The sequence below is a fragment of the Arvicanthis niloticus genome, chromosome X (assembly GCF_011762505.2).
Source record: "Arvicanthis niloticus isolate mArvNil1 chromosome X, mArvNil1.pat.X, whole genome shotgun sequence".
NCBI classification, from domain to species: domain Eukaryota; kingdom Metazoa; phylum Chordata; class Mammalia; order Rodentia; family Muridae; genus Arvicanthis; species Arvicanthis niloticus.
The window spans coordinates 58,238,451-58,253,440 of record NC_047679.1 but is presented as its reverse complement, the minus strand read 5'-3'; the positions used below and the strand labels follow the sequence as shown (position 1 = coordinate 58,253,440).

The window sequence follows — 14,990 nt, the reverse complement described above, 5'->3', positions numbered from 1 at the left end:
CTCTATTATTTTGTTTTCATTCCATCTACTGAATTATAAATAAGTTCATTCTTCTATTCATAATTTCATAAAGCATAAAATTAGGTTGTTGGCTTAAGAAAAAACTGTTGAGGCAACATCTCATGTATCCTAGGCTAATCTTGAATTCATCATATAGCCAAAGATGACCCTGAACTTCTGATCCCTCTGCATCTACCTCCAATTGCTGAAATTATAGGAACTGTACTACCATGTATGATTTAGGAAGTGCTGGGGATTAAGCCCAGGCCTTCATACATGCTAAGCAAGCACTCTACCATCAGATCTTCAGTCTGGCTCCATGAAACTTATAAAACCATATTCTTTTTATTTTTTATTATTTTTCCCAATGTAGTATTTTTATTTATTATTTAGGAATTTTACAGAAAGCACCCCAATTACACTTGCTTCCCATTCCTCCCAGATCTACTCTACCCACTTTTACCCTTTCTGTCAAAAGAAAAGAATATACCAAGTCCAATTTGCATTGCCCATATACTCACTGTAGCATGGTCAAACTCCAAGTGGCCAGCTCCTTAAAGATAACTGTGTCTTCCCCCACCAGAATCCACCAACTGTGAAGAACTTAACTTTAGCATCTTTATCACAATTTTTAAGGACTCTCTTCAATGGATTCCAGTCTACACTGTTTCTTTGGCTGGGAAGGTTGTCACAGAAGCTTCAATGTCTCTCATTCTTAACTATGAGTCTTCAGTCATCGATATACTGAAAAAGAAGCTTCCTTGCTCATAACAGCCAGGATCCTACTAGTAGCACAGAACATGAACATCCACAAGGCCTCTGGTGATAACATAGACCACAAACCTCAGCATGGCTGCTGGTGGCAGCATATACTATGAATACCAGCATGGCCCTTGGCGGCAGTACTGATCACAGACATTCAAAGTGGCTTCAGGTGGCAGCCCAGGCTACAAACAGGAGGTAATATGGACCACGAATATCAGCATGGTCTCTAGCAGCCGCACAGACCCATGGACACCAACATGGCTCCCAGCATCAGCAGAGGCCCAACCAAGAAAATGAGCCATTCTCCATCTCAGACATCCCGTGTTTGCTCAGAGCCTGTGCATGCTCCAGGCTGCTACATACTACCTGTCTGGCCCTATTTGGCAATGTCATGCTCCCCCATTTTACTGTAGCTTCACTTCTACACCTTTTGCCTAGACAGAGTCTCTAATTCTGCCTCTCAGCAGCATGTGTGCACCCCTCCACTTCACCATCATTTCCACCTCTCCATCACACATTTATTCATCAAAGTAGCATTGCAAACTGCAGTGTGTCACACAGTGGGAATATATATATATATATATATTCCACCCAGCATGACCATCGTGCTTGTAGACCCTGGGCATCACCTTGGCCCCTCACTATTTTCCCCTAAGCAGGGTGAGCAGCACAGGCAGTAGCAGCAGTAGCGCCATCCTGCAAGGATCTGCCCTACTTAGCCATGGCATCTGCCATGTAGGCAGCTGTGCTCTGCCATATTTCCTTCCAATTCATGAAAGCTCTTTTTTGGCATTTTTATTAATTATTGTATTTATTTACATTCCAAATGTTGTCCCCCTTCCTGGTCCTCCCCACGAGTTCTTCACCCCATCCCTCCTCCACTTTGATTCTGAGAGGGTACTCTTCCACCCACTCATCTACCTGCACCTCACCCTGCTAGTGTCCCCCTTCCTTGGGGCATCAACTTTCTACAGGATTAAGTGCATTCTCTCCCACTGAGGCCAGACAGTGCAGTCCTCTGCTACACATGTGCCAGGGGCCAAGGACTAGCCCATGAATGCTCTTTGGTTGGTGGCTTAGTCTCTGGGAGCTCTGAGGGGTCCAGGTTAGTTGATACTACTGTTCTTCCTGTGGGGTTGCAATCCCCTTCCAGCTCCTTCAGTCCCTCCTCTTACTCTTCCATAGGAGTCTTCTACCTCAGTCCAATAGTTGGCTGAAAGTATCTGCATCTGTCTCAGTCAGCTGCTGGTAGAAACTCTCAGAGGAGAGCCATGCCAGGCTCATGTCTGCAAGTACGACATGGCATCAGTAATAGTGTCAGAGTTTGGTGCCTGCACATGGAATGGATCCCAAGTTGGGCCAGTCACTGAATGGCTTTTCTTTCAGTCTCTGCTCCATTTTTTTTTGTCCCTGCCAACAGAAAAAATGGAAACAGACAACCTTAGGAGGTAAGTACCAGAGACCTGGGAGGTGAGAGACTCTCAGGTCTCAAAGGGAGGACCTTAGATCAACGTTTTTCTTTTTAACAAAAGCATTTATATCAGAAACACAACCTGTTAGTACTGTTTTCAAAAAATTCCAGAAGGTTTTGTACATTTTGTATTGTGTTCATTTTTCTCAATATGTATCCTAATTTCTTTATTGCCTTCTTTTTTGAACCATTGGTTCTTTAAGAGTATATTCTTTAATTTCCACACATTTGTTAATTCTACAGGTTAAATTTCATGCCAATATGATTACAAAAGAGTCTTTATAGCTAGGTGTGATTGTAAATAGCTATAATCCAGCACTCGGAAGGCAGAGGCACAAGAATTGTGAGTTCAAGAGCAAGCTAAGTTAATAGTGAGTTAAAGCTACACCAAGACACATAGTGATACTGTCTTCCTTCCCTTGAAAACAGCAAGCCTGGCATGTCAGTGCATGCCCGATATCTCAGCACTCAGGAGGCTGAGGCAGGACTGTTGCAAGTTCATTGCCAGTACACGGTGAGTTTCAGGCTAGCCCAGGCTTCATAGCAAGACTCTATTTCAAGAAAATGAGAACAGAGTAGTGAGAAGAGCAAAGAGAGGAGAGAGGGGACAGAGGGGAGAGAGGGAGAGGGAAGAAGGGAGAGAGAGAGAGAGAGAGAGAGAGAGAGAGAGAGAGAGAGAGAGAGAGAGAGAGAATATGAATCTAAGATGTAAGGGATCAAAACTGGTTGAAGAAGGATCTAAACATATGTAACTAGGTTTAGTACTCATCTTGATAGTTAAAGGAGACAATGGAAAATACACAGAAGTTTTCAAAGCTACAGGTTCTCCAACACTATAATCAGTGCCTTATATCTCAACAAGAATCATAGCTTTTGGTTTCTGTTAGGTGACAGTACAATTCCATTCAAAGTCCCACTGCCCTCAGATGTAAACAAATTATATATATATATATATATATATCCAGCCACAGCACAGCATCTGGGTCTTGGGAGACAGTCGAGGAAAACCATGTTAACTTGGTACTGTGAAACAGGCAAGGTTACAGAATCAACCCAGTACAGCTCCTTTTTTTTCCCCACTACTATAGCATCTTGGTCCCCGGAAACCACAACCAACCCATCTTATCCCTGGCCACTGAGTATTGATTTTTGGACAAGATACTGTTGTGAGCACATTCACTGAAATCCTCATGAGTAGCATTACCTAATAGTTCAGAATGTGTAACATGTTACAAAATTAAACTTTTTATAGAACATCATATTGTGTTTTAAATTACAGATGAGCTTTAAAGAGATATCTGATAATTTATCCCCAGGGCCTATTTTTTATAAGTACTATTCTAGATCTACAGCTACAATTTAATATGTACCACTCATTCTATAAAACAGCAAAGAAATAATCATATCACTTCAATTTTGAATATTTTCAATTTTGAATTTGAATATTGAGCTTGAGTCAATATTACTGAGTATGTAGTGTATATAAAGTCAAATATGTTCCACATTCCTCTAAAATGAAAGGAAGAATAAAAAAAATGAATGATTTCAATCTTTTCAAATTAAAATGTACTGTATGCAATTGGAAAAAGTATGTATTATGAGATTTATGTGTACAGTATTTGATGTCCACTAGGTTCAATTAGTCTGTAAATTTGCTTGATTTCTCTTCTGTTTTGTTTGCTTTATATATATTGTAACTTTCATGTTTGATGCATACATATTTATAAATACCATGTTTTCTTGGTGAATTGGTTCCTTTTACTAATATATAATGTCCTTTTTCTTTTGTCTCTTAAGTTTGTGACCTAAACTCTATTTTTTCCTGGTATCAGTATACCTAACCAAGCACTTTGCATGGGTAATTTGTCTTCAACACCACCCCCCATCTGTGTGTCTTGCCTCTCTCTCTCTCTCTCTCTCTCTGCTCACACTTGATTCTTTCTTTCTTTCTTTCTTTCTTTCTTTCTTTCTTTCTTTCTTTCTTTCTTTCTTTCTTTTGTTGTCGTCCATTTCTTTTTGTTATTTATTTATTTATTTATTTATTTATTTATTTATTTATTTTTACACTTCAGATTTTATTCCCCTCCCGGTCCACCCTCTGAGTCTTCCCCATCCCATACTTCCTCCCCACACCCTGTACCCACAAGGATGTCTCCCCAACCCCCACCCCACCAGGCCTCCCCACTCTCTGGGGCCTCCAGTCTCTCTAGGGTTAGGTGCATCTTCTCTGACTGAACTCAGACCAGGCAGTCCTCTGCTGTATAAGTGTTGGGGTCCTCATATCAGCTGGTGTATGCTGCCTAGTGTTTGAGAGATCTCAGGGATACAGGTTAGGTGAGACTGCTGGTCCTCCTACAGGGTCGCTCTCCTCCTCAGCTTTTTCCAGCTTTTTCCTAATTCAACCACAGAGGTTGTCCCAGACCGATCTGCCGCGGGTCAGGGTCTAGCAAGAGAGAGAATGGGGATAAAGAGGAAGAGACTTGAAGAATGGAGACAAGACAGAGATCAAGTCTCAAGTCTCATTTATTGTCTCTCTCCTTGAAGGGAAGACTGGGGTATTTATACACTTTTGTCACGTGCCTTGTAGGCGTGTGGATGCCACATACCTTGCAGGTGTGGATATGACGTAAGCCTTACAGGCATGTACGGTGTGAATACCATGTGTGTCTTGCAGCTGTGGGCACTAAACAGCAAAACAAGCTATGTGGGATAAACAAGATATTTATCAGAGTGTGCTTCAGCTGTTGTAGGCTGTTGAAAAACAAGTCTCTTGTCAGGGTATATGGCTCGAAATGGCTGCAAAGCTGATAGCCGCTTTCTGCTATGACTCGGCTCCCAACAAGAGGTCAGCAGCTTCTGTCCATTGGTTGGGTGCAAATATCTGCATCTGACTCTTTGAGCTGCATGATAGGGACCTATCATGACTTGATTTTTTTTTAAACAGAATCTCTCACAGAACCTTACATGTGCTGTTTCAACTACCTCGGCTCACTAATGAGCCCCAGGGACACTACTATTCCGTCCTCCCAGTGCAGTGGTTACAAGTGCACACACTGCCATGTGAAATCCGGCCCTCATGCTCGCACAGCACACACCTTATCCACTGCACTATCTCTCTAGCTGCCCTTTCACTTTCAAGCTTTCTTTCCCAGAGTAAGTCTCTTGTAGACAGCACAGCATAAGATCTTGATTTGTAATCCAATCTTCAAGCCCATGTCTTTTGATTGGGTAGCTTAATTTGTCAATGTGCAATTACTGAAAGGACATACATTATGTTTCTAGTTTGGTATGTGATTTCTATATCTCTTAACAGCTTTTGGACTCTCACCTCTTTTTTTTAACTGTCTTCCTTTATGTTTAGATTTATTTTTGTAGTCATATGCTTTGATTTTCTTGTCATTTCCTCTTGTATATATTCATTTCTTCTCCATGGGTACCATGGAGATTGTATGTATCAATGCGTTTTAAATTGGTAACAAATTAACTTCCATTATATACAAAACTACGCCTTTGCTTTACTTCTATATGACAGTGACATCACAGAGGGCATCTTTATATATATATATATATATATATATATATATATATATATATATATATATCATACAATAGAAGTTAATTTACAAAGATGTATAGGTTTCTAAATGCTTTGCCTTTAAAGTCCTGTAGAAAAGAAAAACAATTAGCAGCCAAAATGACAATAATACCAGGTTTTATATTATTCCTGTACTTAGTTTTATTATAGACCTTTACATTGACTTTGAGTTTGTATCTACATTGAAAGACTGGAGCTCCCAGAGACTAAACCACCCACCAAAGAATACACATGGAGGGATCCATGGCTCCAGCTACATATATAGCAGAGGATGGCCTTGTTGGACATCAGTGGGAGGAGTGGCCCTTGATCCTGTGGGGGTTCGATGTCCTAGTGTAGGGGAATGCCAGGTTGGGAAGGTGGGAATGGGTGGGTGGGTAAGTGGGGAAGCATCCTCATAGAGGCACGGGGAGGGGAGATGGGATAGGGCGCTTCCAGAAGAGAGACCTGAAAGGGGATAACATTTGAAATGTAAATAAAAAATATCCAATAAAAGAAAAAAAAAGACTCCTCTTATGATCTCCTCTATAGTAGGCTTAGTAATAATAATTTTCAGCTATTTTTTAATCTGATAATTTCCATTTGTCTTCATTTCCTCCTGCACACACTCTACTGCTAAGAAGCTGTACACCCAGCCCTTCCTCAATTTTAAAGGGTTGCTTTCCCCCTAGAATTCCTGTTTGGTACATTTGCCCACACTTTAAATATATCATTGTATACCTATGGCCTACAAACTTTCTTCTGGGAATACAGTTGAATGAAAGGAGTAGTTTGTATATTATGAGTTGCTTTTGTTGATTTCAAGATTCTCTTTTTTTCTAACATTTTGATTATAATTTGTTGCTATGGTTCTCTTAGGATATTGGTTGGAATTTGTCCTTCTTGGATTTTTTTGATCCATATTTTTGGCCAATTTTTTAAATGCTCTCTTTATTCCTTTATCTCATTCTCCTAGTTATTGACTTTTACAATGAATCTTCAATTCAGTGCAATCTATGATTGCAATTCTTCATTATACTGTTTTTTTCTTTTTGAACCTCAGACTCAACAACCTTAAATGTCTTCTCTTCAACATTGTAATTTTTCTCTTTGTCTGCTGTTAAACATCTTCACTGAAATTTTTGATTTAGTTATTGTAGTTTTAACTCCAGAAGTTCTATGCGGCTCAATTTTGTCAGCATTTTATATTTGTCCACAGTCATATTTTGTTCATTGTATCATTGTTGATTTTCTTTAGTTCATCACCTTTTTCTTTGAACTCATGGGACAATAGTTTTAGTGTGATGAATACTTGTCTTAGTTACTTTGTGACCAACCAACTCATAAAAGAAAACATTTAGTTGCACATTTCTATTTTCTGAGTGTTAGCATCCATGATGATGGGGCAACTGCATGGCTGTGGGAACAACTGATAACTCCCATCTGGACCTATAAGCAGGAAGCAGAAAGAGTGCACAGAGAATAGCATGGGTCATTTGAAACCCCACAGCTAAACTCCAGTGACATACTTACCCCAGTAAAGCCATACCTAATCATCCCCAAAAAGCCAGCAACTGTGGACCACGTATTCAAGTGTCCAGTACTTATGGGGAAGCATCTCATTCAAACCATCATAGTACTACAAAGGCATTATTTCCTCGGGGACAGTATTTTACTCCTCCTCCTCCTCTTCTCCCTTTCCTTTCCTTTTTCTTTTTTCTTTGTCCTTTTTTTCACTATGTAGCCTAAGTTGACCTTAAATTCAAAATTCTCCTGCCTAAGTTAACTGAGTGCCAATTCATTTTTCTTCCTTTGAACTGGATATATCCTGTGCTTCTATGTTTTATACCTTGGATATTTAGGAAAAACAGCTGCATTTTTTAGTTTCTGCAAACTAGCTCTGTGCCTGAGAAACCCTGACCATGCCAATTACCAGTGTGTGCTGTGAGCCTTGGAATCAGTCTTCAATAAGGCTTGAAGTCTGTTTTTTTTTTTTCTGAGCATGCGTGTTGCCTAGGTCTGTGCATGTACCTTTGAAATGTTCCCCCTTTATGTAGCTGCTTTCAAAGACATCAATTTCCAAGAATCTTACTTTAGCTTCTTGGGGCTGTAGATTTTCTATTCTATTGCTCTACCTGTAATCTTGTCCTTGGCATAGGTGAATCTTCAGTCCCCTGCACTGTTTATAAGAAGTGCCTGACATTTCATGGCTTTTATCAGGCTAAGAATTGAATTATGCTAGTGTTCTCTTCCGTGAAACGGACCATTTCTTTGGGCAGACTTCCAGACAAGTGAGAATGCTATAACAAGTCTTCTCTGTTCTCTCTGGGCAGCTGCTTCCTCCAGTCTGTCCCATGTTATATCAGATAGAAGCTGGGGAAACAGTGAGAAAATATGAAATAAAATTTCCTTCTACTTTGAATTGGACATTTTAATTTGTTTGGGCATTGACTTTGCTATTGTAAATCTTGGACTATCTCACAGAGATCTTACAAAGTCATTTATTAAAACCTAGATTTAAAAAAATTCCCTAGAGAAATGAAGTGCTGTGTTTCCTATTCTGACACTTTGCTGCCATCATTATTAATTAATAGTTTTCTGTGTATAATGTTTTGGTATCAAAGTTGCATTTGCTTTATAAAATGAATTGGGAGGATTTCTATTTTATTTGAAGTAAATTATTATTACTTAAAAACTAATTGATACAGGTTTGTAGATACAGGTCAGTGTTCAAAGTCCTGGATTCAACCACCAGGTGACAGAGGGGGAGGGAAGGAGGGAAGAAGGGAGGGAAGAAGGGAGGGATGTATGGTAAAGAGAGTGAGATAGAAAAGAGCTCTTCTTTGCATGTTTAAAATATTCAACTATAAAATGATCCACATAGTAAGCATTTTGCCAGAGGTAATCATTAGAAAATGTTTATGCCAGCACAGAGTCAAAAATTCTGACCCAGAATTGTTCCTGTATAAAATAACTGAAGGGGCAAAAATGGAGAAGAAACTGAGGGAAAGGAGGTCCAGGGACAGGCCCAGGCTGGAATCCATCTCAAGGGGAGGCTTCAAGGCCTGACACTATTACTGATGTTATGGTGTGCTTACAGACAGGAGCCTAGCATGGCTGCCTTCCAAGAGGCCCAACAAGCAGCTGAAAGAGTCAGATGCAGATACTTACACCCAACCAATGGACAGAAGCTGGGACTCCTGTGGTTGAATTAGGGAAAGGCCTGAAGAAGTTGAGGAGGAAGGCGACCCCATAGGAAGACCCACAGTCTCAAGTAACTTGGACTCCAGAGATCTCTCAGACACTGAGCCAACAAACAGGCAGTATATACTAGCTGAATATGAGGCCCCCAACACATATACAGCAGAGGACTGCCTGGTCTGGTCTCAGTGTGAGAAAACTCACCTAACCCTTGAGAGACTTGACTCCCTAGGGAGTGGAGAGGCCTGGTAGGAGGGTCCATACTCTTGGAGACAGGAGGAGGAGAAATGGGAGAGGGAAGACCAGGAGGGGGGGCAACGGCTGGTCTATAAAAAAAAAAATAAAAGTAATAAAAAGAAAATGTTTATGTTATCTCAGTACTGTGTTTCTTGGTAAGTTGTCATTTTAAATACATGATATAGTTAGCTAAGAAACTCCCTGACTCAAAACAAAGTCCCAATTCTATTATTTTCTTTCCTCCTCCTCCTCCTCCTCCTCCTCCTCCTCCTCCTCCTCCTCCTCTTCTTCTTCTTCTTTCTTCTTCCTCTCTCCCTCTCCTCCTCCTCCTCCTTCTTCTTCTTTCTTTCTCTCTCTCTCTTCTTTTTAAATTTGAAACGGGGTTTCTTTGTGTAGTCCTGGGTGTCCTGGAAGTCATTTTGTAGACCAGGCTAGCCTTGAACTTACAGAGATCCACCTACCTCTGCCTCTAAGTTCTGGGATTCAAAGGTGTGTGCTATGACCACTCAGCTCCCAATCCTCCTCCTCCTCCTCCTCCTCCTCCTCCTCCTCCTCCTCCTCTTCTTCTTCTTCTTCTTCTTCTTCTTTCCATTCATTTAAATCTCAAGTGATCTCCCACTTCCTGTTACCCCTCCACAAATCCCCCATCCCATCTCTCCCCTCTTCCAGCCATCCTAGGACCACCTCACTTGGGGATCCATCCTGTCTGAAGACACCAAACCCTTGACACTGTTGCTGTTGCCAAGAGGCACTTGCTGACAGGAACCTGGTGTGGCTGTTCTTTCGGAGGTCCGGCCAGCAACTGACCAATGCAGATGCAGATGTTTAGAGACAACCATCAAACAGAGCTGGGGAGGGGGTAGTGGGGGAGCTGGCAGAAGGACTGGAAGAGTGAAGGGGGATTGCAACCCCATAGGAAGAACAATGTTGGCTGGCCTGACCACCCAGTGATCTCAGGGGCTAGACCACCAATTCTTTTTGTAAAACTATGTTTTTAGGTCAGGTGGTGGTGGTGCACACCTTTAATCCCAGCACTCGGGAATAGAGGCAGGTGGATCTCTGTGAGTTCAAGGCCAGCTTGGCAGAGAGAGAGAGAGAGAGAGAGAGAGAGAGAGAGAGAGAGAGAGAGAGAGAGAGAGAGAGAGAGAGAGATCCAGGAGCCAAAGCTACAAAGAGCAAACCCTGGCATATATATATGTATATGTATGTATATATATGTATATATATATATATATATATATATATATATATACATATATATACATACATATACATATATTCATTCAAAGTTGCAGTTGCTTTATAAAATGGGTTGGGAGATTTCTATTCTATTTGAGGAAAATCATTATTACTTAAAAACTAGTTGATATAGGTTTGTAGAAACAGGTCAGTGCTAGCATGCAAAGCCCTGGTTCCAACCACCAGGAAACAGAAAGAGAGGGAGGAAGTATATTGTGTACAGTTGTGGTTTTCTGTGGTTCTCTTTTTTTACTGTAAAGATAGACTTACTTCACGAGGGGTGGTAGCTACACTTATCTATAGGTATAAAGATAAGATTTAGAATGCAATAAGGATTATGCTGCCCTAGCAAAATGGCAGTAGTAGATTTGTTTCTAAGCTCCGTGACCTCACTAGTTCCAGGAAGCTGGCTATGTTTCTAGTACTAGACATAATTTCCTTCATGTTGAGTGAGTGGGCTTTAATTTAAGACCAATTAGGCAGCTGTTGGTGGCCACTGACAACTGAGTTCCACTTATTGCACACTTATTCCTGTTTTGCCATGCTGATTATTGTTATGGTTCATAGGTGTGCAGCTAGATAGGGGTGTTTAATTCCTGCTCTCCCTTGGCAGCTTGCATAGTATTTTCTGGAACCATGGAAGTCAGACCACAGGAAAGAGCCTTTCATATCAGATCCAGCTTAAACCATCTAAGTCCTGTGTCATAAGTGTCTTGCGTCTTTATCAATAGGGGTCTATGCTCAACTCCTGAGACGTAATCAAGGGCCACATACATAATATATATTGTTTTGAGATTCACTTGAAGTACCTGACCAACTATTCGAAAGGTTTTCCATGCCTTCTACTAGAGTTTTTGTTGGTCTATGGTTCTTTTGAGTAGTGTCAGCCCATGGGGCTTAATTCCCTACTGCAATCTAAATCTTATTTCAATACCAACAGATAAATGCAGTGACAACTCTTTTTCCAAAGAAGCCTCTCTTTGCAGCAAATGAAGACCATCACAGAAAACAATTATGTTAAATATTTTACTATGCTGTGTAGGCTTGGACTTTTTTTTTTTTTTTTTTTTTTTTGGTTTTTCGAGACAGGGTTTCTCTGTATAGTCCTGGCTGTCCTGGAACTCACTCTGTAGACCAGGCTGGCCTTGAACTCAGAAATCCGCTTGCCTCTGCCTCCCAAGTGCTGGGATTAAAGGTGTGCGCCACCACCGCCCGGCGGCTTGGACTTTTCTAAACCTATTTTATTTAGGGCTCTTGAAGGCTTCAGACTCCCATTCTAACCCACTGACTAGAGGTTGGGGAGAAATAATGTTAATAGGAAAGGGGGTTTATAGATCTGTTTAGAAGTAGTTAGATTCCACCTCACACCAATCAGAATGGCTGAGACCAAAACCTCAGGTGACAACGTATGTTGGCAAGGATGTGGAAAAAGGGAAACACTCCTCCCTTGCTGGTGGGATTGCAAACTGGTACAATCACTCAGAAATCAATCTGGAGATTCCTCAGAAAATTGAAAATAGATCTACCGGAAGACCCAGCTATACCACTCTTGGGAATATACCCAAAAGATGTCCCACCATACCACAGGGGCATGTGTTCCACTATGTTCATAGAGGCCTTATTTGTGATAGCCAGAAGCTGGAAACATGACATAAGAGTGGATACAGAAAATGTGATTCATTTACATAATGGAATACTACTCAGCTATTAAGAACGAGGACATCCTGAGTTTTTCAGGCAAATGGATGGAACTAGAAAATATCATCCTAAGTGAGGTAACTCAGACCCAAAAGGACATGCATGGTACGTACTCACTAGTAAGTGGATATTAGTCTCCAAAAGTACAGAATACCCCAAATACAGTCCACAGAACTCAAAAAGGTCAACAAGCTGAAGGGCCCAAGTGAGGACTCCTCAGTCCAACTTGGGAGGGAGAAGAAAGCAATCACAAATAGGGAGTGAGGGAGGGACCTGGGAGGGAAAGTGGATGGGGGTCAGGGGAGAGGAGAACCTGATCTGGTATTGGGTGAGGGAAAAGGACTGAAGCCCTGAGGGTCAGCAGAAAGAATGGAAACAGGCAACCTTGGGAGGTAGGAGGTAGGAGGACCCTCCAGAATGCACCAGAGATCTGGGAGGTGAGAGACTCTCAGGACTCAAAGAGAGGGACCCTAGATGAAGTGCCTGACAGAGGGAGAGGAAAGTTATAGAGCCTACCTCCAGCAGACAGACAGGGCATCAAGTATAAGAGGGTGTTTCCATCCCACAGTCAAAACTCTGACCCATAATTATTCCTGTTTGAAAGAACTACAGGAAAGGAGCCTGGGGAAAAGAAGGTCCAGCAACAAGCCCAAAGTAGGATCCAGTTCAAGGGGATGTCCCAAGGCCTGACACTATTACTGAGGCTAGGGAGAACTCACAAAAAGGGACCTATCATGATTGCCCTCCGGAAGACCCAACAAGCAGCTGAAAGAGTCAGAATCAGATATTCGAACCCAACCAATGGACAGAAGCTGCGGACCCCTGTGGTTGAATTAGGGAAAGGCTGGTAGAAGCTGAGGAGGAGGGCAACCCTGTAGGGGGACCAGCAATCTCACTTAATCTGGACTCCCAAGATCTCTCAAACACTGTACCACCAAAAAGGCAGCATACACCAGCTGATATGAGGCCCCTGACACATATACAGTAGAGGACTGCTGGCTCTGTGTTCAATAAGAGATGATGCACCTAACTTTCAAGAGACTGGGGGCCCCAGGGAGTTTAGAGGTTAGGTGGGGTGGGTGGTGGGTGGCTGGAACAGCCTCGTGGAGACGGGGTGAGTTGGATGTATGGGATGTGAAACAGTTGGAGGGTAGAAGGGGGGAATAAAATGTGGAGTGTAGAATGAATGAATGAATAAATAAATAAATAAATAAATAAATAAATAAATAAATAAAAGAAGTAGTTCTTTGGGGGCAATTCCACTCTTCATTGTCAGGATACTAGCAACCAGTTCAGTAGCAAACACTAAACATGAATCAGTAGCAGTGGCTTGATCCAGCAGAAACTGAAAGGCTGGGCTGAATCAGCATCAGTCAATGGAAGCAGCAAGAGTCAACCAGAATACCACAAGAAGTTCTTTGGTGTGTTTTTCTCTACAAAGTGAAGACCAGTGAAGAAGCAAGGCATTGCAGGATATTGCAATATAAGAGTGTCCTTTCACTGTCTGTGGGGTTCTACTTACAGTTTTTTTTTTAAACATCATGTGTTTTCTCAAGGATCTGCCTCAGCAAAACATCCTATCATGTGTCTGTTTCAACAAAACATCCTCTCATAAGACAGCTTCCAGGAAAACATCACGTGACACACCTGAGTTTCCAAAGAAACCAGAAACTTCTACTTCAGTGCTGGTTTATTACTTCTGTAGTGAAATAATGTGTTAAAATAAAAGAATATAAATCAATATCTTATCACTGTTATTTTGCTCTAGGTTAAAAATTTTGTGAGTATTGACTTTTAGAGTAAGCTGTCAGTAGAATTTGTCATCATTTTCAATATTTGGGGAGGTTTAAGAAGGTGTTTGTACATATGTTCATAATTCATGTGGAGGCCATAGGTCAAATTCAGGTGTTGCATTTATTGATTCTGTTGGGAAGTTTTGTTTTGATATGGGGGTCTGTCACTGGCCTAGAGCTCAATAAATAAATTAGACTGGCTAGCCAATGAGCCCCAGGAATCTATCAGTCTCAACCTCCCCAGTGTTGGGATTACCAGTGCTTGTCACTATACCTGACTTTTTTTTATGTGAGTCTGGGGACCCAACTCAAGCCTTCATGATTTCATAGCATAGACTTTATCAACTAAGCTATCCCTCTGATAAGGTAATGTGTTTATATATTATATACCATTAAAATTAATTTTATAACAAAGTCAACAGACAGTCTAGGGGACCATGGGATCCTTTACAATTAGTCAGAGCTTACAATATGTTATGTGCTTCTTAGCGGTTTACATGTAATAGGGCATTTTACTTTTATCATGACTATATGAAATACTTTTATTTCCCTATGTAGTGAGAACTGTGGTTTCTTTTTTAAAAAACACAGAAATGTTATGGGAATATATTTACATTTTAATCCCAGGTGTGGGGATATGTAGCTTCTTTAAACTGACACAGCAACTGACTATGATTTGCCTCATGCTCTAGGAGAGGCATGATTTGCAGATAGCTTTTGCAAGTGTGTGACATTTGGAATTCTGAAGATTTTTTATAGGATATATAAATTTTAGAGCCCCAATAGATAGGGCTGTTTGGTTGACTGGTGGTTGGATGTTGTTGGTTGCAGTTTGTCAAGTAGTCATCCACAAAGAGATGAGAAGAAGAAATTAGATATCCTGACAACAAAAGATCAAACTTTCCCCAAGGAACTAGACACCCCTAATCAGCAGGAAGTAGTCTAATGATAACTTTGCTCCTTTCCCCCCCAATTTTTTTTATCTCTCCTAGCTAGTGTTAGGGGGTTGAAA

At 41.1% G+C, this 14,990-nt stretch overlaps 1 long non-coding RNA gene across 8 annotated transcripts in view; it reads left to right on the top strand.

Moving 5' to 3' along the window:
• Window positions 1–9,317, top strand: part of LOC117695393 (uncharacterized) — an 86,785-nt gene extending 77,468 nt beyond the window's left edge. For 4 of the 8 annotated variants that reach the window (XR_013106102.1, XR_013106106.1, XR_013106121.1 and 1 more), the window contains one exon: window positions 584–3,984. This is a non-coding gene — a long non-coding RNA (uncharacterized LOC117695393). Of the gene's footprint in view, window positions 1–583; window positions 3,985–8,910 lie in introns of those variants that run through there. The other 4 variants (XR_013106115.1, XR_013106124.1, XR_013106114.1 and 1 more) reach the window with 3 other exon arrangements.
• Window positions 9,318–14,990: the final 5,673 nt, after the last annotated feature.